Source organism: Pleurodeles waltl, chromosome 9, assembly GCF_031143425.1.
Source record: "Pleurodeles waltl isolate 20211129_DDA chromosome 9, aPleWal1.hap1.20221129, whole genome shotgun sequence".
Lineage (NCBI taxonomy): Eukaryota > Metazoa > Chordata > Amphibia > Caudata > Salamandridae > Pleurodeles > Pleurodeles waltl.
In genome coordinates this window covers 465,848,610-465,872,448 of record NC_090448.1, presented here as the reverse complement: position 1 = coordinate 465,872,448, position 23,839 = coordinate 465,848,610, and the positions used below count along the sequence as shown (strand labels likewise).

General features: G+C 42.0%; 1 protein-coding gene across 2 annotated transcripts in view; it reads left to right on the top strand.

Annotated features, from left to right (window-relative positions):
* Window positions 1-23,839, top strand: part of EXOC3L4 (exocyst complex component 3 like 4) — a 584,807-nt gene that overhangs the window by 35,721 nt on the left and 525,247 nt on the right. The window lies entirely within an intron of this gene.

Here is a 23,839-nt window from a genome sequence, read left to right as displayed (position 1 = left end):
GATTTAATGACTTGAACACTTCAATATATCAGGTTGACTCGGCAATCAGCAGAGTGTCCGAAGCAGATTCTGCTGTTTTTGTCAGGTCTTAATTTGTAAAAACATAAGTGCAGGTGCCCAAAGATTTTTTGGAACACACTGCTGGTGTTGCCTAACGACATTGGTGCCCAATATGATTGTATGTCAGAATATCATGTGCAGAAATACGGTCTTGCATAATCAATATTGTATCTATTAAATATCATTTATAAAAAATATCCCTTTTGGACAGCATCCATTTTAGGACATTCTCATTCCTCACTCCTCATCTCTACTTCTCATCCATCATCCCTACTTCTCACCCATCCTATATTATCCCTACTTCTCATCCATCATCCCTACTTCTCTTCCATCCTATATTATCCCTACTTCTCATCCATCATCCCTTCTTCTCATCCCTGCGTCTCATCCCTGTTCTTATCCATCATCCCTACTTCTTATCCATCATCCCTGCTTCTCTTCCATCATCCCTATTTCTCTTCCATCATCTCTACTTCTCATCCATCATCCCTACTTCTCATCCATTTTATATCATCCCTACTTCTCATCCATCATCCCTACCCCTCATCCATCATACATCATCTCTACTTCTCATCCATCACCCCTACTTCTCATCCATCAACCCTGCTTCTCAGTCATCATTCCTGCTTCTCATCCATCATCCTTACTGCTCATCCCTCATCCCTGCTTCTCATACATCATACATCATCCCTACTTCTCATTCATCATACATCATCCCTGCTTCTCATCCATCATCCCTACTTCTCATCCATCATACATCATCCCTACTTCTCATCCATCATCCCTACTTCTCATCCATCATCCCTGCTTCTCTTCCATCATCCCTACTCCTCATCCCTGCTTCTCATCCCTACTTCTCTTCCATCATCCCTACTTCTCATCCCTCACCCCTGCTTCTCATCCCTACCTCTCATCCATCTTCCATCATTCCTACTTCTCATGCCTCAGCCATCATCCATACTCCTCATTCATCATCCCTACTCCCCATTCCTCATCCCTCAGTCATACCCACACATTTTCAGTTTTGTGAAACACACCTTCACACTGATTGGTTAGGAACAGCCAATCAGAGTTATGAGAGAGAGCTGCATTCTTACAGCTCTGCTGGTTTGGGAAATACAAGGAGCCCACAGCTAGCGCCATAAATCAGCTCTTGGAGAAAGGGTTATACAATTCATAAAAAATCTTTCTGGTTTCAGAAAAGAAAAAAAACAGCTCTCAGAGATAAAAGAAGCCTCTGATGTAAACTTGTTATTTGTTACAAATAAAAAACAGGCTCAGATTTAAACATTTTATTTGTTATAATAAAAATGAAACCAGAAAAGGTTTGGATAAATTGGATTGCACTGTCACCAGATTTGATTTTAAACATTTTCTTTCTATGTATAAAACTGAAACCAGAAAGGTTTTCGGTTGAACTGTAGATGACCTGTATAACTCTTTCTGCAAGAGCTGATTTATGGCCCAAGCTGTGCTCTCCTTGTATTTCCCAAACCAGCAGAGCTTTCTGCAGAGGCCTGTGCAAACAGAAAAACACTGAGCTAAATAAAATGAAATATTGTGTAGCCTTGAATTCACTGGAAACAAACACACAGTTGCATTTCCTCTCCTCCCTCTTCACCCACCATGTGCAATAAGGAGGCTGTTTTTCATTGAAATAGAATGCAGCTCTCTCTCATAACTCTGAGTGGCTGTTCCCAATCAATCAGTGTGAAAGTGTGTTTCACAAAACTGAAAATGTGTTGGTATGACTGAGGGATGAGGAATGAGGAGTAGGGGTGATGGATGATGAGTAGGGATGATGGCTAAGGCATGAGAAGTAGGAATGATTGATGAGAAGTAGGGATGAGAAGCAGGGATGAGGGATTAGAAGTAGGGATGATGGAAGAGAAGTAGGGATGATGGAAGAGAAGTAGGGATGAGAAGCAGGGATGAGGAGTAGGGATGATGGAAGAGAAGCGGGGATGATGGATGAGAAGTAGGGATGATGGATGAGAAGCAGGGATGATGGATGAGAAGTAAGGATGATGTTTGATGGATGAGAAGTAGGGATGATGGATGAGAAGTGAGAAGTAGGGATGATGTTTGATGGATGAGAAGTAGGGATGATGGAAGAGAATCAGGGATGATGGATGAGAAGTAGGGGTGATGGATAAGAAGTAGGGATTATGTATGATGGATGAGACGTAGGGATGATATATGATGGATGAGAAGTAGGGATGATGGATGAGAAGTAGAGATGATGGAAGAGAAGCAGGGATGATGGATGAGAAGTAGGGATGATGAATGAGAAGTATGGATGATATATGATGGATGAGAAGTAGGGATGATGGATGAGAAGTAGGGATGATAAAAGAGAAGCAGGGATGATGGATGAGAAGTAGGGATGATGTATGATGGATGAGAAGTAGGGATGATGGATGAGAAGCAGGGTTGAGAAGTAGGGATGAGGAGTGAGGAATGAGGATGTCCTAAAATGAATGCTGTACTTTTGGTGTAGATTACCTCCAATGCTGCAATACTTATGCCAGACAAAATTCTGACAATGGTGTTAGCGCGTCGGACCTTAATAAGTAAACTTACAAGGGGACGCGTATAGGTCGATGAACCTTTTGACTCGTTTAGGATGTTCTTACCATAACTCCAGAACAGAAACACTAATCAAGACTCAATAATCAATAATCATTAGTCAAATTGATTAATCAATAATCAATGGAATCATTAATTGTCACACACCTTGACTTTTCAGTCATGAATAACCACACCTTTCGTAAAAGTTTAGTAAGTTTATTTCCCTTATATCAACTATACTAAAGTCATGTAGATTAATCACCAAATTAAATCAAACACAATTAAAAATATTGGTTAACCAAAAAAGGTGCAAGAAACATAAGCTAATGAAAGCTTGAATCACAATGCATTCTAAAGCATCAGTACAAATCATTAGTAAAGTCAGCTTCAATAGAACTGCATATTCCATAGGGTTCGGCAAAATAATTTGTCAACCATTTGTCTCTGTAAAATGTCAGTCGGCACGTATACAACCTCAACTAACCCAAATTAGCATCAGCATGTGGGGCTTCATGCAAAACAATTTAGAACACAAGTTTTGGAAAAACATCTAACTAAGAAACTATCACAACACATCGCAGTTGGTACCTAGAAAGAAAGGCATAAAATTCAATTCAGTCACATTGTCATATCTAACTATCCACGGTATGGGTCAGCAAGCAGAATCAGTCTTCATCCTCAGGTCATCAATCAATCAGCAAAGCATCAGGCTTTCAGTCAGAGTATGTGCCCAGTGACAGAATCTCAAATCTCTTCTTCTCCCACCGTCACTCTAGATCTCTAGTCTAGCAATTTGTCTAAGTTCACACTGTTGTGTTATATCAAAGTCACTCAAACTATCCCCTAATTCCCAATTGGTCAAATAATCGTACTTAATTACTCTGTCCAATAACTTTCATATACCAAATCTATAAATTCTAGTATTTCACACTTCACACGTCGTTGATTGGTCTGCTTTATGATGTTCTCATCATCTGGATCATCAGGTATCAAATTTGTTGCATCTTCCTCTCCAGTCAGTGTCTTCATTTTTCACGTCCTGGAAAAGAACCTCTTGCACATTTTACATACAGTTGCTACACTTTTAAGGACACTGTCTCCTGTTAGTGGGTTCTCATAAAAAGCCTCTGCTAAGCATTTTTAACAAGACAATGAACATTTCACAGTTAGTTCACTCTGTCAGCATTTTCTGTTAAACACTAAGAAATACAGCTTCTGCATGAGGCCTGGCAAACTTAGCCAAGACACTCGCTAATTTTAAGGCCTACAATTAATAACTAAGCATACTTCATAACTCTAAATATGACATATTACTACATTAATATAATACATTTTCAGTATTTCATACATACTAATAATTATTTAGTACATTCCGTGAACACTGGGGGTCATTCTTCGAGGTCACAATTTCAAACGTGCACATTATTTTTCCTGCGTTATTCGTTTTCTACATAAGTCATTATTCAAAATACGTAAACACCCATTAATACATTTCTAATTTAGACATCTGTTTCAGCAATGGTATGGTATGGTACCACACCACGAATACCGAAACTGCCCAGTCTTGATTCGGGATTCTTTTTGCCACCACTCCACACTTCTCTTTTTTTCTCTGTGGAAGGTTGTTTTTCATCCCACCTTTGTCTGTCACCTATGGTTATATTGCTGCTTTCTGCCTTTGCTTCTTTTCTCTCTCTTGCTGTACTTAAAAGCCTGACGACAAAAAAGAAGTCCTAGCCGCCAGAGTCCACCACCGGAACCACCTCCACAAACGAAGCACAGTTTTTGGTCATTGATGGGCTGTTTCAAGGTTGTACAAAATGTGGTGATATGCCGATATAATGCGTATTGTCTACCTACCTCTGCAACTTTATTTGAAAAAGAGATGTTCTGTCACCGTGACCTTGCTGCACCTTGTTTCACTTGTGAGCATTCTACCTCACTGCAGGTAAACCATAGGCGACACATTGGTTAATTCTTACACCCACTTGGCTTGGTGCCCCCAAGTGCAGCAGACCTCAAATGGCACATGCCAGCTACTGCACTGTACTTAACGAATTCTCTTTGCAAGGGTGGACATACACCGGATACTCAGAAACTGTGCTCTCCCTATGCGATTTTTTTGTTTCATGGCCATGGGTCATGAAGCAGAACGCTGGCCGTCCATGCATAGGCTGACCAACTTACACTTGGCGTTCTATGGCGCTTCTGCAAAGAGAACCTCTTTAATCATGCAAGTGCCACATGTGTCCCTGGTAACTTCGATACTTGGCAATTTTCTTAGATCTGTGACTGTTTAGACAGAACTTATTTTTACACATCTTCCTGAACAAGCCGACAGTTTATATCACTACATGATATTGCATGAAATGGAAGGATTTGCCTATCTACTGCAAAATATTATTTCGGGATGCAAAAGCAAATACGCAATTGACATTTGCAGCAAACTGCAGATGGATTAAACATGTGAGCAAGAACGATGAAAAAAGCGCACATTACTTAAAGTAAGGGAATACCGCTCTTCGGCTCTACTTTTTACACCACATCGTAACTCGTTGTACAGTGAGACGTGTCCCAGATGGACTATGGCAGCAGCGCAGAGGAAAATCCATAATTACACACTGTCCCTTTCCTGAACACTGGAGAAGAAACAGAGTGTTAGTTCACTCAGTCCGAAGGGCGTATTTGCTTCCAGCCCCACAGAAACATTACCTTATTTTATTGTGCATATTTAGTTTTCTCCAGCACCAAGGTTGTTGTGTTTGCATATGCAAATTGGGTCATTTTACCTGATGCTTTTAAAGTAGCAGCACTGGGGAAATAAAGGTATAGCAAGGATGCTGGAGGTGATAATGGTGTTGAGTATTAAGACAGCCATAATGTTGGTGAAATGGTTCTGTCACGCCTCTGTGCCTCCTCACACTTCACTAGTTCACCTTGAGCCCACTGCGTGGGAATCCTCTGCCTGTGCTGCTTTACCGAATACTACAGTTGCATTGATTTAATTCCACCTCATGACCGTCTTACTTTACACTTTATGCTTCATTAACTTATTCTTGCAGGTTTTTTCATCCATACTCTCTCCGTTGTCACTGTTTTCTTACCTTTCTCTTTTCCATTTCCTATCTTTCGCTCTCTCTTGCGCTAGGTTAAAGTTTGATAACGAAAAACAAGTCCCGTTCTCTAAAAATGACAGACAGTGCCCACCACCTGCACAGCCTGTACAAAGTAAGCACACTCACGCCCATTCAAACCACCTCTCTAAAGGTGACGAGGCTCACTGGCTTCAATTACAGGCTCTTTGCAAAATATGGATCAGTTTGATCAAAACCAGTCTGCTTCTGTTTGATTGGCAACTTTTTGTTGCTCCCTCTATGCAAATTTCTACCAGTTCTGGTTTGCAGAGTCTCCTGAGGTGCAGTAGCAAGAACTGGTGCTATATTCCTCCCACTCTTTCTAATGCAAAACTGCACCCTGTAGTAATACTCTTCTATATTTGTGCAAGACTCATTATTCCTTTATGTTTTCTCTGTAAATGTTTGCAAGATGTTAAGTAGTTTATTCCATTTTGGTTCCCGAAGCAGCACTGCGCCCCCTGTGCTACTATTTTGTGGTAAAATATTATGTTTCTCTAAAAATAGCGTAATGCGAATGTTACTAAAGGTACATTAGATTGGAAAGTGCTAGAGTTGCAGATAATCTTAATGTGGTTTTACTTAGATGAACTGTTGATTTTTTTTCCAGCAAACAAGGTATGAGAATGTGTCAAAAAACTACAAAAAAGACAATTTACACAAGATCCTTGAAGAAAAAACATTGTAGCAACTACTTTGCTATGAGTATTTATGTGATAACAGTGATTACAGCCTCATTATTCCCAATATGATACAGTGGGAGCTCATTATTATAAAACAAGTCAACACCACAGCTGTGTGGATGTCACCTACATAGTCTTTTTTTCTCCTGACTTTATTTACCACAAACCAAAGGCAAGCCTCAAGCACAAAAATTGGACCCCTGTTTTAGATAACATAGTATACCATAGATGGATCACTCCATGGGGTGGTATTTCACTCACAGGTGATTGATGCAAACGTTTAAGGAAGAACTTCTAAATTCTGGAAATCTGGAAATACTTTGCACATGAATAATTTCCTGCAGTTGATTTTTATAACCTTTGTATTTTGTTGGTGGTTTTCTTATTAAATGTCTGGGTTGAGGCCTTCACCTCTGCCCTCCAGGGAGGGCTGTCCCCCTATATAGAGATCACTGCTTGGTAGGGATCTCTCTCCCCAACTTGCATTTGCCCATACTTGTAATGCTCTTGCAGAGCACCGACTACCGATTAGGCAGCCAGGTTGGTGCAGCCTACTCAGAATTTATTTTGTATCTCACCAAAAAAAAAATTCATTTATTTTCTGCTGAGACAGAAAAAAGAACATAGGGGGTCATTACGACCTCGGCGGTCTTTTTGCAAGACCGCCGAGGGACCGCCATGTGGAAGACCGCCTGTGCAGGCAGTTTGCTGCTCGACGTATTATGACTGTTGGCTGCTCTCCATCATTATTCCGCCGGAGAGCCGCCATCAGCCATACTTGCGGGCGGCGGAGAAGTGGAGGTTGCTCCACCTCCACCGCCACGCCAACAGAACACCGCCCAGCGAATCACGTCCTGTGATTCGCCGTGGCGGTGTTCTGTTGGCGGTGTGGTGTCGGCGGAGCTGCCCCCATGGCTCCCGTCCCCTCCTGGAGGATCGACGGACCTGGTAAGTCGATCGTCCGTTAGGGGAGGGGGTTGGGGGGGTGTTGTGTGTTGTATGCTTGCATGGGGGTGTGCGTGTGTGTATGTAGAGGGGGTGTGTGGGTGCGTGTATGCTTGCGGGGGTGTTGTGTGTATGGGAATGAGTGTGTGTATGGCTGTGGGTATGGCTGTATGGATGTGTGCGTGTATGTTTGAATGTGGGTGTGCGTGTCTGACTGTGTGTGTGGATGTAGGCATGTATGTCGGGGTGTGTGCGTGTGTGTGTTGGTGGTGCCTGCATGCGTGTCAGGTGTGTGTGAGTTCTGTGATGTTGGGGGTCGGGGTGGGGAGGGGGGCCCTGCCACCTTTGGGGGGTGGTGGGGGGTGCAGGGGAGGGAGTCGTGGTGGGGGTGGTGGGTGGGGGAGACCCCTATCAGTGCCAGGGAAGGAATTCCCTGGCACTGATAGTGCTTACTGCCATGGATTTCATGGCGGTTGAAACCGCTGGAAATCCACGGCGGTAAGCCGGGTCCAAATACCGCCAGCGGTATACTGACGGCCACCGGGCTGGAGACCCAGGTCTCCAGCCCGGCGGTCATCTCCGCCCTGGCTGGCGGGACGGAGAACCGGCGGTTGACCATGGCGGTAACCGCCATGGTCATAATTCACCAAGGTAAGACCGCCAGCCTGTTGGCGGTCTTACCACCGGTTCTCCGCCATCCGCCAGGGTTGTAATGACCCCCATAGTGCCATCTCCTTGTGGAACAGGGAAATCATCCTAGTTTGCAGCCTGACTTCGCCAGGCCTCATGTGGTGGGTTAAAGCAGGAAATAATCAGTGGCAGAAGCCTGGCTTTATAGAGGACGACACAGCGCCCCTCTGGTGGATGGGCGATTGGTCACTGGTTTCTATAGAGAAAGCAAACTCAGCTTATCCTGACAGAAACATGCCAGTTTCCCTAGCTCTGTGTTGGAATAGTTAAGCACAGATTTGATGTGGTGGGAACAATGTTTATTTACAGCAGGCTCCATTTCCCCTTCAGCTAAACCCTTAATCACCTACACCATCCTGACATTAATGCAAGTTGTTCAAGCAACTCTCATTTTCCAAATTTGAGTTTCATGACATAGGTCAGCAGGCCCTAGATCGCAGAGATGCTTCATCTCACTCAGTTGCCGACTTCGTATGAAAACAAAGCTTGCTCAGCTTTTTAAAGTGAATGAAAGACAAATTCCACGACCTTTCTTTATTTTGGTAGCATTTTCGAGAAACGTGTAAAGTTCAGGGAAAAACATTTTCCAACTTCTCACAGCCTTGGTGTTCATGTCATTGTCATCTGAATTCCCTTACTAGTTTCCTGATAAACCTCTGAAAATGGCCGATCATCTTAACTCATTACAAAAACTGTATGGCTGTAGAAGCATACTTAAAATACGAATGAGTAGATAATTTTCTGTGAGTCAGGTGTAAACTAGAGGTGGGTGAAATTGTGATTTTTTTTTCCATTAAATTGTGTGTAAATTATTTGAAGGTACGTGAACTTTGACAAAATGTTCTTGCTGGTATTGTGTGAACATTCAGTGGAATACCTCGAGTTCAAATGGCCTTGCAAGACATTTTCTGCTTGTACCAGCCTACCGCTAGCAAAAATAATGCATACATTCAGACCTTGGTAATTTAGCAAAATATGTGTAGCACCTAATTTGTAAAATTTTCAGATGTAATAAACATTTCGTTAGAGTGTTGCTATGTTTCCAGTCATCTGTCAGACTTACACCTAGAACACAAAACTATGAAATGCCCCTCACGAACTGTTCTGCAAATGTTAAAAACTAGTAAATATTTAAAAACTCAAAGTCCCACCTTTTCAGTAACTATCCTAAGTGTTTTCATCCTGAATGGATCCGTCTATATCCCTCTTCATTCGTTGGCTTTGTTGTATTTGTGCTTCAGGATAGTTGCCCTCCTCAGCTGTAATGGCATTTATAATAATGTTACTTTATTTAATGCAGGGAGAAGGGAAAACTACTGAGTCACTAAGTCAGTCGATCTTTATTCGGCTATGTTTACCCATAAAAGCAAAGCAAAAAATAAAACATATACCATAAACATCTCTAAAAGGAGAAAAAAATAAAACTCTTAATACAATATTAACGATGAGAATTTGATAATCAGATCAGTATTCAACAAAAACATACAAAAGATTATCTAAAAGAGCTAAAGTGCAATGTGTTTTACTTATAAAATAATGTTGCAATGTCCTCCATATGTGAAAACAATGGAAATAAAAACAACAGACTTAGGACCTGATTTATACTTTTTTACACCGCACCTGCGTCATTTTTTGACATGAAAGTGGCGCTAACTTACAAAATTCAATTATATTTTGTAAGTTTGCGCCACTTTTGCGTCAAAGAATTACGCAAATCCGGCACTAAAAAAGTATAAATCAGGCCCTTAGTTCATCCAGCGGAGTAACTACATCTCTTCTTAATGACCAGAGGGCATCTTAACAAATGAATAACTGCATGCTTGATACGCCCTGAGCCATTTTTTGCCAGGAATATAAAGGCTAATTTAAGTTGCTTAATATTGGCTTCCCGCAAAATTGGGAGTAGCAAACGCTTCTGAGGATAACCGTACAGAGGACAAAGGAGCGTAACATGCACTTTACTTTGCTTAGGGGCATTATCACAGGGACAGTAGGGCCATGATGGCAACCAGAATCCCTGCTTTGGGCCTGCAACCAAAAAATGAAAGGTATTGAAGCGAAATCTAGTCAAATAGAATTTATACACAGAATTAAGAAAATTATGCAAATAGATCTCGGACCAGAAGCTGCTTTTAAAAGAGAATAACTTACACCAGCTTGTGAAGCCTGGAATTCCCTAAGGCGTGACTGAGGTCGCAAGTTAAAATATAATATTATTTTTGTCAAACATTTTGCATCTGGTTTTATACTATCAGGGTTTGAAAATAACTCAGAGATTCCCTGCAAATGAAAGACAAATTTTATGTAGCCCAGCCAAGGAATAGATGGTACACTATCTAAAGAGAGACAGACTAATAAAAGCTCCTTATTGAAACTTGCTTCAGGAGTTTTCCTCACCCTTAGCCACAGTAACAATGGGCTTATTCCAATAACATTGTGCCACAAAATCCAGCCATTTCAGAGTGATTCACAAAGCATGGAGTGGATTTTGGGACTTCCAGTAGTCTACATAAAAGTTTATTTTCCACCCATACACCTGCCTCATGACACCTAATTTCCACACACTTACTTTTCTATACACTTATAACTTCCTTCACTGGTTTTTGACCCAACTTTCCAATAAAATTGAAAATAGACTCAATGAATCACTGAAGTTGTAGGGCCCTGGATTTTAATAAAAACTCCCAATGTGGGTTGTAGTCCAGGTTGATGTCCAAATATGCAACGTTTTGAACCTTGGTTATCTCAACCCCCCTTTGAAATGTCCTTGTTTTTGTGTTTTGTTTGGCCCTATTTCATAATAAATGATTTTGATAAGTTGGTTTTAAGACCTAATTTTTCCATAGACCAATTAAAAGCATTTAAAGGTGTTTGAAGGCCATTTGCAGTTCTTGATGTAATTACTGCCTAGTCTGCATATAGCATGACTGATGTTGGCTGGCTTCCCAGTTGAGGCATGTATTTTCCAGAAAGGAAAATATGCTTATCCAGGCCATTTACCAATAAAAAGAAAAGCAAAAGGTCCAAAATATACCACTGATGGACTGCTAACGTAGAACCTATTTTAGGGGAGAGTTTAGCAATCTACTCCAAAACAAATTTCACCACTACTGTCCTGTTGGATCCAGTGATGCATGTCTGTCATAGCAAAATCAAAAAATGTACTCCTTCAGAATGGCCCGAGTTTCAGTAGGTTGACAAAGGCACAAGAAAGGTCCATAAATTCTAGAAGTACTGAATCTCTCCTGGCCATGACGTACTTCCCTAGGATTAACTGGAGATTGAGGGTCTATTCTACTTTACCTATTCCAAGGCAAAATTAAAACTGTATCATGCAAAGAATCTTTTATCCACCACTCAAGTTACTAATTTGGAATCTAAAATTCTTCCTAAAATCTTTAAGCAACTATCTATAAGGGAAATGGGACAATAGCAGCATTGCAAATCTGTAATCCCCTTTTTTAAAAACTGGGACCACTAATGCCTCACTTCATGAAGGCACTAAGGGGTATATTTATACTCTGTTTGCACTGAATTTGCGTCATTTGTTTGACACAAATTCGGCACAAACCTAACTCCATATTTATATTTTGACGTTAGATACATCTAGCGTCAAAATATAAGAGTTTGCACCATTTTTTGGATGCGTGCACCTACCTTGCGTCAATGAGATGCTAGGTAGGCATTCCCATCTAAAAAAATTGTATTTATCCCCCATGCTAATATGACACATAGGTGGGAGGAGGGGTCAAATAATGGTGCAAAGCTTGCTTTGCACCATTATTTAACACCTATTTCAGACCGGGCGTTGGGGGACCTGTGGACCCATTTCTATGGTTAAACACCATGGAATGGGTCCACAGGTGCCCTCCGTAAGCCCCAGGAACACCCCCACCCACACCAGAGGGACCCCAGAGGATGGGGGACCCCACCCCAGGTGAGTAGATTAAGTATAGGTAAGTATTTTCTTTGTTTATAGTGCCATTGGAGGCCCTAACTCGGGGCCCCCTGCATGGCACAGGGTGCAATGGCCATGCCTAGGGGACACTTGTCCCCTGTGCTGGCCATTGGAGTGGTGGGCATGACTCCTTTCATTCCTAAGACAGGAGTCATGTTGTTAGTGGTTGTGCGCTAGGAAATGGCGCTAACTGGTTAGAGGCTTTTTTTGCCTCTAACCAGGCTAGCGTAATTTTTTGACACACAACCCCCTCCTTCCCTACCACCACCCCCACCGGCTAGTATCTTCTTTTAAGACTCTAGCCCAAGTGTAGCACCGGCTTGCGCCATTCCTTTAATATGGCATCCGGGCGACACTGTGGAATGGCGCTAGCCGGCGCTATACTTTTTTGCCGCAAAACTGCGTTTGCACAGTTTTGCTGCAAAAAGTATAAATATGCCCCTGAATGCCCTTTATTGATGCTTTTATATCATTTGTCAGTACAGGGTCCCAGAAGAAAATCTTTTCCTTATAAATGTCTATAGGGACTCAGGCTAGGCCCAGGGCTTTTCTTTCTGGACTAGCATTAATTGCATGAATAACATCCTAAACTTTTATGGAATGCTCAATAAAAGTAAGGCCTCTTGATCACAAAATGTTTCATCTGTACTAAGAAAATTCGATATAGTGTTGGCTGGTTAAAAACATGATTGAAATGGTCAACCCAGTTTATGGAATAAGGGATTCAATCACAGTTTTTGGTAGCAAGAACGTTAATTGTGGTGAACAACTTTCCAGAAGACTATGCTGTCCTTTGAGTTTCTTGGCTTTTTATCTCTTCACAGGCTTTGGCTCTAATCTTGACTTTTCTAATATCTAGTAGTTTATTGTAGGATCTCCTAGTCTAAATTATTTAATCCCTTAAATGTGGATTACTCTGCAGAGCTCTTTATAATTGTTTATGGGATACTGTACAAGCGTGGTTAAACCAACCATGCTTAGGATTCCATTTTCCGATATTTGTTTAGAGCAGTTTCAAGGAGATGGAAGTACAGATCTGATTAAGGTCTTCTATGATATTCTGTGGTACTTTCTCAGCTGAGCTCATAATCCTGAAGTCAAAGTGGTAATCCCTGACTAGATCTTCCAGGAAATGTTCTTTATCGACTCATCCGCATTTAATTCTAATTGCTTTATTTTCTGTGTATTGTATCTTCTGACCATCTGGATATTTAGAATTATCTGTTAGAATTAAGCCAGGGTAGCAGTGAGTGGATTATGGTCACTAATACAACACGCTACCACCTTGTAATCCCTCATCAGGGGTATCAGATCAGAGGATAGAATCATGAAATACATTTCTCTACAATTCCCATTTTCTTCAAAGTTAGAGGAGGGGCAAGGGGCATCTGTAAATCGATAATCCCTTGCAAAAAACAGATTCGTGTGGGTTATGATCCCATTTATTGCCTTCTCATATAGGGCATGCTTAAATGCAACAGATCATCTCCATCTTTATTTCTTAAACCACACTGCATACAATTCCCTGATGTGTACAGACTTCGGTTGAAAGCCCCAACCCATAGAAATAAAACCTCCTTATGTTTTCCATCAAGAACATTCACCTTAGTCTCATCTATATCATCAATAACTTTAGTAGAATTAATGTCAAAAAGGTTACAATAGCAACTAATCAACAAAATATCAAAATAAAACGTAATCTTTATCAGCATCATTTGATAAAATGAGGTAATCTGATTTACTTTAACTGTTTGGTAAATTTGACTGAAACTAGGGTTATTAGACCCCTTTAACTCTACCTGCTCTCGATGGAATAGCTGGAATATGCAAGCAATAAAAACCATTAATGCTAAATGAATTTTGCATCCAGACCTCCTGGACACATAGCATATCGTAGTCTCATATGACTACTAGCCAGTCCTGCTTAGAAAATTGTGAACTAATGCCTGCAACATTTCAAGGCAACACCTTAATACAATGATTTATTATGGGTGTGATGGGAATCAGTTCTTCAGTGGTAAGGTATACTGCTGATTGTGGAATAGCCGCTTCCCCTATGTTTCCCTTTGAACATTGGTCCACATATGGCTTATGTATTATAGTAGGTTCAAGTCAGTCCTGGGTATCTACAGAAGATAAAACCACAAATCTGTTCCTTGTCTCAGTGTTGAGGATCCTCTGATTGTAAGGGAAAATTGTATTTATTACAGGTGGAGTAAGCAGTCTGTAGCAATATAAAGTTACTGATTACACAGTCCCCTGGGGATTCCTTTCCATGTACACCCAACCACAGGACGACTGGAGCTAAATCATAGTTGGAGACAGTCATTTTTGGGCTTTATTGGGTGCCTTCTGAGCAGTTCGATTACGGTCTATCATTATTAAATAAATAACCTTTACCAAGAGCCAACAAAATAACCTTTTGTAAGGATTGACTAGATGCAGGATCGGCTGTATCAGCCTGCTGCGGTTTTTAGAAGGATAGTGTAGATGAGGCCAGCTTACTATATCAAGGGGGCTATCTGGATGAAGAAATTGAAGATTCGTTGACCTTTTGGGTCGGACATACGAACTCACTTACTTTAGTGTCTATGACCCTTAGTTTCTCTGAGAATTGCAGAACTCGTCTATCTTTTCTTCAAGGTTAGCAAAGTGCTGGAAGCAATAGTCTAAACCTCTTTGATCAATATCAGGCTTATTCTTCGGAACCATTTTTCTTGCATTAGCGTTTTTTTTCCAGGTGTTCTTGACATAAATTTATTTTGTAGCTGAGGCTGGATTGCATTTACCCTCCCACTTCTCTTTGATTATCAAGAGGGATCTTGTTTCTTCTTTTAATTCAGGGGTGAATTAAAGATGCATACAGCCCTGTTGCAGAATCTTTCTCCGTAGCCAAATATTGCTTAAGGGGTTCCTTTATTTAGAGGCGGCAACTGAACTGTTGTACCAATTATTTGTCAGTTCTTGAAGCAATGGTATTAACAAAAATCTATATGTCTGATTCCCCGGATGAGTCAACAATGTATGGAGGTTGTAAGGCTGGTGTTAATGATTGCCTTCCGGCATAGTCAATTTGATCTTCCTCCAGACTGATTTCAATTTTGAATGCTCCCATGACAGAAGTCAAATAGTTGGGAATAAAACCCAGACCAGACTCGTAGAGCCCCGTTCTCTCTTCGATTTTCTTTTACCCTTCTTTCAGACCAAATGATTTCATAGACCTTGGTAAAAAAGAGACAGAATGGCCACATATACACCTTAAAAAAACAGTACCTGTATATGTCCAGTATTCAGTAGTTCTCGTCCCACAAACCACACATCAAGAGGGGGTGCCCAGCTCCGCCTTGTCCAGACATGGATGGGTGTAGACTGACCCGCTATTGCCCCATTCTTCACCTGGTGATGGGTTCCCAGGTACGTCCCACACTGTGGGGGATGAAACGCTTGAAAGCACGATGCCCAGAAAAGCCCCAATTGAGTCCCAAAACACCAGCATGCATCCTTCGCCACAGAAGATAAAAGTTCTTGAAACTGCAATGCCCCAAAAAAACGACCTTCTGCTCTTTCTGTGGCTTGGGACAATTGAGTTCCAAAACACCAGCTTTTGTCCCCAGTCATTCACACTCAAAAATGGAAACTCATCCTGTTGGACAGCACAGGTTGTGATACCTGTGGGCCTACCTATTGCCACAGGGAAATGCTGCTTATCCTGTGGCGCCATCTCAAAACTACTCTACTACTACTAACCTATAACATTTTAGTGTTTTTCATCTTTAAATTTATTCCAGTTTCAGCATCTTTATGAACAGGCAGGACCTTAATTTTCTTATCTGCATGTTTTTCTGACAGCATGGACAGTATTAGCCTTGCATTTTATTTTTGCCATTGTAAATATGTTTATTTTAACCTTTATTGGCAAACGAGTCTTATAATTTTAAAAGGTTGCTGCTTAAAAATAATTATTAAGAAAAATTTAATTTAGCTTTTAGTCTGTATCTTAATCTCAAATGTGATCAGAAATAGCAACAATATACTTGCTATTGTAAATCTCACCTTTGCTAAATACTAGGGCCCTCATTAATACTTTGGCGGTCATTTTCAAAGACTGCCGAAGCCGCGGGTGCCATCATACTGCCTGGCGGTATGATTGCCGCCCTAGTATGAGTTTTCCGCTTGGCCACTGGAAAAAAACAGTGTTTTCACCCACTGCCCAAGCGGAAAACTCACCACAACATTGAAACCGGCTCATAATCGAGCCGGCAGCAATGTTGAGGTGCATCAGGTGCAGCAGCACCCGTCGTGCATTTCACTGCCCATAATTCCGGCAGTGAAATGTGCGGTGGGGCTGTGCATGGGGCCCCCTGTACAAGTGCTGCGACCGCCAGACTGCAGCAGTCAGCGGTATGACCGTGGCGGATCAGCCAGGGTAATTATGGGGCGGTCGGGCTGCACTGTCTGCGGCGGTACAACCGCCATCGCGAGGTTGGCGGTCTTAAGACCTCCAGCCTCATAATGAGGGCCATAGTCTGGATTGACAGAACACCTGTTGCCAGGCATTATGTGATCAACCTAAAATAGGCTATTAAGAAGTGCTACTAGGTGAGAGACTTTGGCTCTGTTCACTTGTAGGTAGCCAGGAGTAAATGTTTTGATTGGCCACAGAGGTTGTGTGCTTCCACAAAAAGTGATTGCTTTCCATACAGCTGTAATAATTTTGTTTAGTTATCCAGCTGCCTGAGCAAGAAGGATTAAGGCTGGCTGGGTTTAAAACTTCAGTGTCACACCCATTACACTGTAATGGTATTAAAGTGTCTGAGATAACTAGATATTTTACAGTGTTTGTTTTCCACTGGGAGCAGCACAAATTAGAGGAGAGCAGTCATTAACTTTAGAGTGTGGTTTTGTGTATGAGAGCCCAGTGCTACACTAATCTACTTGGATTTTTACATCTGGATTGGCAGTGCAACTGTCTCCTGCCCGTATTTGATTTTAAGAAAAGGAGCTTTAGGGTACTACTGAGAGAGGGGTGTATGTTCCACCTACATGGGACAAATTTGTGTTCTTTCCCTAAAAAGACTGCTTGTATTGCTCATTTTTGGCTTGTGGCAAAGATTATTCTTGATACAGCATGACTGAGTTAGTTATGACGGCAAGTCAATGATTATAACTAAATACTTGATCTGTTTATTATGAAATGTTATAATAAAGTTTCTCAGCCCAACATGTTTATTGTGAAAAGCATATGTTAAAGTTGATAGACCTTTAATTGTGGGTTGTTAATACTCTATATTAAAGCATACAGAGAGATATTGTGTAATAGTTTTGGTGTTGGTCACCCAGTCTGATATAAAAGGTTTTCTCTTTTCAGAATTCCTGTTAGGCTGTATTAAGAGAGATAGGGAGTCATTAAGACCCCGGCGGTCGGTGCTAATGTGGCGGTAGTACTGCCAACAGGCTGGCCGTACTTACCGCCACATTATGACATTGACGGGTTGCAACCCGCCAATGTAGCACTCCGACCACCATGGCGGTAGCAGCGGCCAGGCTGGAGATGAGAATCTCCAGCCCGGCAGCCACCATTGTGACGCCGGCAGTATTATGTCCCTACCTACCGCCATGGTTTTCATGGCGTTTGTAACGCCACGAAAACCATGGTGGTTGGCCCTTTCAGTGACAGGGAATTCTTTCCCTGTCACTGATAGGAGGCCCTCTCCCCCAAACCTCCTCAGACCCCCCCCACTCTCCCCTATATCCACGGCCACCCAAAACACACAAGCGCAGACACACACTCATCCACACATAAATACACGCATGCATTCATTAATTCACGCACACATCCGCACACACATCATAACATCACACCGACACGCAGACACATTACCATACATACACGCACTCACACACATTCATACACGCACGCAAACAACAGTACACACACACTCGCATTCATGCATACACCCACACATACATACACACACACCCACACACACAACACCCCCCATCCCCTCCCCTGTCAGAGACCTGACTTACCTGGATCCAGGGGGTCTTCTGGCAGGGGACAGGACATGGCGCTGCTACCGCCAGCACCGCCCACCAGCAGAACACCGACAGGCCGTATTATTTGTCATAATATGGCTGGCGGCAGTCTACTGGGGTGGCGCTGCTGGTTGTAGCAGCACCACCTTACCGCCATCCGCCAGTATGACCACAGCCGGAATTCCGCCCTTCTTGTGGTGTAAATCTGGCTGTGGTCATATTATGGCGGACGGAGGGTATCCACAACCATGGTCTTTTGGCAGCTGTCGCTGCGGCGATAGCCGGTTTTTACCACCAATGTCACAAAGAGGGCCATAGTATTTTGCTTATACAACTGTAATGTTGTATGCCTTTCGGATATTATGATTGTGTGCCTGATGGTTTGAGGATATTTTAGCATTTACACAGGCACATTATTTAGTCCTGCACCTCAGGCCTAATCCCTCTCACCTAGTTACATTTCGCTTTTATTCCTTTTATTATTTTAGCAAAGCTTAATTTTAGTGGAGATGGTTTTCATTCTTTTATCAGTCACTCTTCTATGCTGAATTTGTTGTTCATTTCTTTGCAGAACATTTTAATCTTGTGTTCAACCCAAGGCTGGACACACTATTTACCATGTATTGCCAGTCCAAAGAGTACATCAGGGAAGTTCTTAAGGTAACAGATAATGTATCATGAAACATCACGCTGCCCACACCAGGGTAGAGGGGACATTCTAGCCAGCTTGCCATCTCATGCCACATTTCATTACAGATTCTGAAGAAACATTTTGGTTCTTCTTCCTCTACATTGGAGGACTCCCAGCAGACAAACAGACCCCTTCTTTGCCTCTGAATGCAGGTATGGGCGTTGGCTTCCTTCCAGGGACCAGAAGTGTGTATTAGGGATACCACTGCTAATTGCTGTTGTGTGGAAACTGAGTAGTGTAGCTAGGTAGGGATATTAGGGACACTATTGTGACAATATGGTGGGACTCTTCTTGTGTTTCACTTTCCTGGTCACTGCTGTGATAACACTGTGTTTCATTATCCTCATAATCACAATTCATGCCTTTTTACTTAGAACGCAGTTGCTTCAATAAAATATATATTGAACCAAGATCCTGCTTATGTTTGTCTTTGCACGTATGAGACTTGTATAATTTAGAGAAAGGGATATGATTTGTTCTACCACAACTTCCTTAAGGAGTCTGAGTGCCATACGATAGGCTGCCACAAATCACACTTACCTTTGGTTTTGGTGAGGTGCTGCTAGGTAGCCGGAAGGGTTAGGCTAACAGCTGTCACAGGGTGTGGGATAAGATTCAGCCCCACCATACTCAGTGGTGCTGTTGCACAAAATCCAGTAGTCTCTTTACTATCACAAGAGTGAATGACATTTCACCACTAGCGTTGGTTAGGCACTACTTTTATGAATCTCCCAAGTATCTCTGTCTCATTTCATGCAAAGGCACCCTAACTACATTATTTGGAGATGTCTGTGTTGTTAGGGAATATCCTCCTCAACTAGATAGGTAGTACCTATTTGACGCTGTAGGTTGTTCAAGCTTAACTCTTCAAAGGATTCCCCATTTGGTGTTTCTATCTCTTAACAATTAAATTCCACTTTAAATAAGTGGTGGACCAAAACAGGGTTGTAATTGTAGCAAACATGAGACTCCTTCTCACAACACATCTATTAAATAGTGGCCTCACAGATGATAGAGAAGTGATTACATTTGTCATTGAGGCTCATAGCGCATATTCTTGGGTCACTTTTCCAGCAGCAAATAGGAATACACACACATTTCATCACTACACTCCTGCGAATGCACCCACACAATACAGACCATATGCATTCTTAGAAATACAGTTATCTTATCAAGAGCACCGCAGTTGGCTTGATGGCACCCTATCCCATGTTCCACAAAATGTTGGGCGCAGTGCTTTAAGTAGTGAAGGAACTATATGGCCAGAGCTGGCTTTCTATATATCACATCCTAACATAGTTACAATGGAGGTAGCAGACGTACGCCACCTTTGCACTAATTTAGTAGAGATATATAGGTGATTAATACAATTTGTAATGTTAATGTTGAATACCGCCCCAACAAGGGCTGCTCCAGCGTACCACATGTGGCCACAGCAGGCCTTAACCCTGCTACTGCGCATTCAATTATGGGTAAAGTACTCACCAAACGTGAAGAAATTACATTTTGGCTAGCACAAAAATATAGCTCCTTGGGAGCAGTATTTCCCCATACTGGACCCCAAGTTAAACTTGTCTAAATTCTCACAATGTGCTTACCATTTGTGATGGTTCCCTCAGTGGACGGCTGTGCCATTTGGGGTGCAGTGTATGCTACACTTGACACTACTGCACATGTGAATAAAACTAATTCAGGATGAATATGGGGCTGCCCCGGACCTAGATCTGGGGACGCAATTAATGGCCAATTTTACCACAGTATCCTCTATCATATTGCTTGACCTTAAAGGGGAAGCAGTAGCATTGGCAGTGTGCCAGAGGCTCCAGGATGTTCCCGTACAGGATGAGGAGCGCGAGCTATGAAAGATTATCACTGAGACCTATTCTAGTATAGGACGGGATAGTCTGGAGGTCAGACCAAGTAAACCACAACTACAAGGTAAATCCGATAAGGATTCTACCACAGGCAACAGAGGGTTCTTAAAAAGGATAGGATACAGAAAAACAAAATAAATACAAAACAAAGAGGTGACTCTCCACGTTCTGAGACCTCTGAGAAATGCTACAATTTGAGAAATAGAGATAGTTTAAAAAACCCTGATAGAGACCAATATATGGATACACTCCAATCTTGTTCCTTTCATACTCACTGGGTAAATGCTATGAGAGAGGCGGGCATTCAAACAAAATGAGTATGTGAAAACAAGAAAAGATTCACAACATTCATCTGAACCTTCCATATAAAAGAAAAAGAAACTTCCACGACAGAAAACACAATTTAAAAAGAAAAAAGTGGCAGCAATTTCAGCTAGAAATGCCACACATAATGAGAACTTTATAGAAGAGCAGGACATGGGCACTGTCTCTGCTAGACAGTGCGGCAGAGGTCACAATAGTTCACTGGAATCTTCAAGAGCTTCTGGAGGTAACAGCAGCTAACAACCTTTTAGAAGTTGAAACCGTGTACATACGAGTGTCTCCCCCAGATAGGGTTTACAAAGTGAAATTACAAATTAGGGGGAGACATGGAGCGCACAATTAAAGTTATATTCTGGGAAAAACTAATATTATGTTATCACATCCTATTGGTAGAAAAAGATTGGTCCCCAGAATTTGTCGTAAACTCCCACTAGGGGAAAATGTCATTGTGCCATCTTTCTCTGTCCATGTTCTGAAGAATGCAGCAAGCCAGTGCAAAGGATGGGCTAGCATAAGAAAAAATTACATTAGCCAGGTGGGGGTGGTGGTATGGGAGAAGGGGGTTTTGTATCAAAAAATGACATTAGGCAGGTTAGAGGCACAAAAAATGCCTGTAACCAGCCTAGCATAATTTTCTGACGCAAAACCATCAATACCACATGACTTCTGTCTTAGAAAAGACAGGAGTCATGCCCATGACCCCAATGGCCAGCACAGGGGACCAGTGTCCCCTGGGCATGGCCATTGCACCCTGTGCCATGCAGGGGGACCCAAGTTGAGCCCCGATGGCTCTTTAATTTAAAATAAAAAATACTTACCTATACTTACCCTACTTACCTGGGATGGGGTCCCCCATCCTCTGTTGTCCCTCTGGTGTGGGTGGGGTTGCTCCTGGGGCTTGGGGAGGGCGCCTATGAACCCATTCCGTGGTGTTCAACCATAGAAATGGGTCAAGAAGTCCCCAAACGCTTGGTCTGTCCTAGGTGTTAAATAACAGTGCAAAGCAAGCTTTGCTCCATTATTTATCCCCTCCTCCCACCTGTGCATCATTTTAGCACGGGGACAAATATGAGGTTTTGAGGTTAGCACCATTTTTTAGATGGGAATGCCTACCTTGCATCTCATTGACACAAGATAGGTTCACACATCTAAAAAATGGTGAAAACTCAAGATTTCGATGTTAGACGGATCTAACATCAAAATATCAATCTGGAGTTTTGTGCCGAATTTGCATTAAAAAAAATAACGCAAATTCTGTGCAAATGGAATATAAATAGTGTGCAAAAAATGCAAAACAACCTTGGATATTTCCAACATTTTTTTTGGTCAAAATATAGCACTTGAAACAAGGGCTTTGACCACCTTCAGTGCATTGCGCTTGCAGAGAAAATGTTGACTCCCACAAGGGTAGAAGAACAGTCCTGGATTGTTCTTAACACGTGTAACATCCATACTACACAACATTGACCCTGAGACGTTGTCCTATGTAGCTGACATCTACCTAACAGATGACCTGGTCACACACCAAAGACGGGTGGACCGTATTGTGGTGGGTTTTGCTGAAATAGGGTACAAATTTAATTTCAAGAAAATACAATTTGCCTTTTTTCAGTGTCCTGATTTTGGTATACGAGTTATCAGATGAAAGATAAAGCCTGGCGCCTCATTTTCTGGAAAAGTGTGCACAGTTACAACCACCAAACACCATCAAAACGCTACAGTCATTATTGGGCCTTTTCAATTTTGGCAGAACATACATTCCAAATTATGCACAACGCATAAACCCACTTTAAGAGCTGATATGTACAGATTTCTCAAGTAAATATTGGACATTTGAACACAGATGCATTCTTAGAACTTTACAACAGGACATGCTTGAAGTAAAACACTTGCACACGTGATAACAAAACAAACTTGGTCATCAGAGTAATCGTCGGTGCCATTGAGTTCACCTATGTAACTTTCAATGAAGGTGAAACCGTCCCTATAGCATACAAATTACGTTTTTATTCAACAGCTGAATAACGCTTTGCTCCTGATGAGAAAATTCTCACTGCTGTACAGATGGCTGTCCTAAAAGAGAGACCTGTAGCCCAGGGGAAACAAAATGTTTCCATGACCCCAATACCAGCATTAGAGACTGTGACAAAAGCCAAAGTTTGAAACACAAAAGCATTACATCTACATTGGATTAAATGGGCCACCTCTCTGACTGACACTGAAGTTGATTAAGTTTCTGATACAAAACCCCAGACACAAGAGTTCCTTCAATATAAACTTGAATACCAACACCTACAAACATTTTGCCTCTTCATCAATATCAAATGATTATTTACACTGACGGTTCGGCACAACCAGCAGTAGGAACAAAACAATAATACTCCTCCACTTGCGCAGCTGTGAGTGAATTCATGACTCATATATGCAGACCTTAGGGGACTGCACTGTACAATTGGCAGAGGTTAAGACTCTATTATTGGCACACAGATCCTGATCTCCTAACACTGATTGTGTGTGATTCATATTATTGTGTCCAGTCCTTTAATGCATTACTGGTGCCAAATGAGTAGTGTTCGATGTGCATAAGCTGATCTTATGATGAGAAACTGCAGAAGTGTGTTGAGCTGCTGCAGAGGTTGCCAGGAAGAGAAGGGAGGAGGAGCGTTGGCTGAGTTACTTTGCCCAAGTTGCTCCGGGCGAGTTGCGTCTGCTGCTGGTCACCTTCACCTGTAGTTGCCCCCACTGCCATAACTGCCGCAATAGCTTTCGGAGCCCCCTGGTTCTTTTAATTAAACTGCCCAACCCCTTCCTCCCCATGTAGTGGCATAAGGGAGTGGAGTGGGGGTCAGCGGGCCTGTGGCATTGGTGGACAT